We start from the raw sequence: 2,927 nt of genomic DNA, 5'->3' as shown, positions 1-2,927 counted from the left end.
GCAGGAGGAACCCCCAAGCCAACGCGCTCAGCCCTTGTTTTCCACCTCATCAGGATTTGTCCTTCCCAAAGCTTGGGCGGATGGAGGCGGAGGCTGCGAGGAAGAGGAAGATGCCTTGGGCCCCCCAGGCAGGTGAGGAGGAAGTCAGTGTCCCTTTGGGCGGGTGTTGTGCTGGCTCTGTCAGCCCAGCATGGCCCCGGCTGCAGGACAACCCCGCTGGCGCCGCCGTCCTGCCGGGGCCGGAGTTGGGGGGATGTCCTTGGCCTTCCCTGTGGGCCGGAGGCAAATCCCCTGCCTGTCCTTCTTGCTTCCTGCCCCAGGCCCCGAGCTGAGGAGGGAGAGCCCGGAGGACAAATCCCCCCGTGAGACCCTGGTGGGAGAGGCCGTTTTGAAGGGCTCCCCGGCGCAGGAAGGCAGCGGGGAGGAAAAGGGCCGGAGATCCCCCCGCAGGAGGGGCTCCAAAGCCAGCCCAGGGTGCTCTGAGGAGGAAAGAGCCAGCCTGTGCCGGGAAGGCGGCCGGAGCTTGAACCAGAGCTCTGACCTGGTGGTCCTTGAGCAGCCTCCCAGCAGGGAGAAGCCCTTTAAGTGCTTGGAATGTGGAAAGAGCTTCAGGCAGAGCTCCCATCTGATCCGACACCAGCACATTCACAGTGGGAAACGTCCCTACAGGTGTGGGGAATGTGGGAAGAGCTTCAGTGACAGCTCCACCCTTCGCAAACACAAGCACATCCACAGTGGGGAAAGGCCCTACCCATGTGGGGAATGTGGGAAGAGCTTCAGTGACAGCTCCACCCTTCGCAAACACCAACTCATCCACACTGGGGAACGGCCCTACACGTGTGGGGAATGTGGGAAGAGGTTTCAGACCAGCTCACATCTCCTCAGGCATGAGCGGACACACACGGATGAGAGGCCCTTCCGCTGCACCGACTGCGGGAAGGGCTTCAAGCACAACTCCACCCTCATCACCCACCAGCGCATCCACACCGGGGAGAGGCCCTACAAGTGTGGGGAGTGTGGGAAGAGCTTCACCCGCAGCTCTAACTTGACCCAACACCAACGGACCCACCAGTAAGAGAAGCCCCACCAGTGCCCCGACTGCAGGAAGATCTTCGGCCGCTACTTCCACCCCGAATGAAGCCCCTGATGGGGAGGCAACCCCTGGAGTCCAGTGACTGTCAGTCCATCCCTTTCCACCACAAAGGGCCAGTCCCCTTTCCCAGGGGCAGGTTCTGACAACAGAACCCTTCTTGGGGGGTGTGTGGAGATTCCTGCCTTGGCTGGGGACCCCCCCAGGGTCACTGCTGGAGGTTTAGAGCAGAGATCTCCCCACCAGCGTTGGTCTGGGGGAGTTCCATCTGTCTCTAATTAAAAATTTCTCGTTTTGTGCCAGCTTGAGTAGAATTGCTTCAACAATTGCTTTAGTGTAGAGCACTGTCCTATCTTATCCTGTACTCCTGGTAGTTTTAGTGTATATATTGTGCACTAAGTAATTCTGATGAAGATCTTTTGTCTGATCATTTGTATCCCTAAATAAATTCCTTTTTATCAATAGATCTGATTTGCCATCAATAAAACCTAGGGGACCAAAGTGATTCAGTCACACTTCTGTAATTTCTGTAAACTGAAACTGTTGGCATGATCCAAGGTTGAGATTGGATCCAGCAGCCCCCAGCACCCCACAGGAAGTTGGGAGCTCAGAGGGGCCACCCCCCTTTCCCAGCCCTCCTGTGCCCAAAGGCTCCCATGGGACCGTTTATCCCACCACACTACCTATGCTCTTTGACCCTTCTCCCTGTTCCTCCCAGTTTTTCATAGTCCACTCAATCCCCAGCCCCAATTAGGATCACTCTGGGGGTCCCAATCCCCATTTTTCTCCCCTCTCTCACCCCTTCCACATCATCTCCCCACTCCCCAGCCCTCTCATGCTCAGTTTGGGGGTCCCACCCTCCTCTTTCCCCACTCTCCTGACCTCTCCCACTTATTTCCCATCATTCTCAATGGTCCCCCCCTCCACTTTTGGGGGGTCTCACTCCCCTCCCACTCAGTTTGGGGTCCCACTACCCCTTTATCCCCTCTAACCCTCCCTTTTCCCACCGACCTCCCCCTTCCCACCCCCCGCTCACCCGAAAGCTCCTCGCCCAAAGCAGCTGGGGGGGCTCCCAGCACCACCAGTGCCCAGAGAAGTCCCCCCAGAAAAGGGGTTGGGTAAGGTCCTGGGGGGGCTTTGAGTGTGTTTGGGGGTCCTCGGGGAGCTCTAAGAAGGTTTTGAGGGGTTCCCAGCACCTTTTGGGATGAGCTGGGTACCTACTGAGGGGCAGGTGCCCTCCCAAAGCCCCCCCAGAGTGGGGTTACACGGGGGAAACAGGGGAGTCCCTATTCCCGATCCATCCCGGAGCCAGTTCTGCCCCCCCCAAACTCGGCTCCACCCCTCGTTATCCACCCCCCCTCCCCCACTGCCCCCCAATAACCAGGACTGGGGAGAACTGGGAAGCTTTCCTGGGATCAGGAGTGGCAGCAGGGGAGGGGGGGACACACGACCCCCCAAAATCCTCACAGGGACAGGAGGGGTCCAGGCTGGGCCCGAGGCCCCGGGGAGGGGCTGCGGCCGCCGCCGGCTCAGGAGCTCTGTGGGGAGAGAAAAGGGGGTGACAGCGGGGTGGGGGGTCCCCGGGGGGGCACAGACGCTCTGGGGGGACACACGACCCCCTGGGACCCCCCTCACCTTCTGGCGCAGGTAGAAGCCGAGCCCCAGCGCCAGGGAGACGAAGGCCAAGAGGAAGCCCCCGGCCCCTCCTTGGCAGCAATTGCTCAGGCTGATGGAGCCCGGCAGGGCCGGGGCCGCCGGCGGTGTCCGATCCCGGCAGGAAGCGGGGAGGGCCCGGCGGGGTCTGAGAGAAATAAATCAAGGCAGAACTCTCTCTTTC

General features: G+C 60.2%; 1 pseudogene; it reads left to right on the top strand.

Moving 5' to 3' along the window:
- The first annotated feature begins 343 nt into the window (after nt 1-343).
- On the top strand, nt 344-1,264 carry LOC115308097 (annotated as a pseudogene).
- Nucleotides 1,265-2,927: the final 1,663 nt, after the last annotated feature.

The sequence above is a fragment of the Manacus vitellinus genome, unplaced genomic scaffold (genome assembly GCF_001715985.3).
Source record: "Manacus vitellinus isolate BGI_N305 unplaced genomic scaffold, ASM171598v3 ctg7180002429570_pilon, whole genome shotgun sequence".
Classification (NCBI taxonomy): Eukaryota; Metazoa; Chordata; class Aves; order Passeriformes; family Pipridae; genus Manacus; species Manacus vitellinus.
The sequence above is the reverse complement of the archived record's forward strand: the minus strand, read 5'-3'. Positions and strand labels throughout refer to the sequence as shown.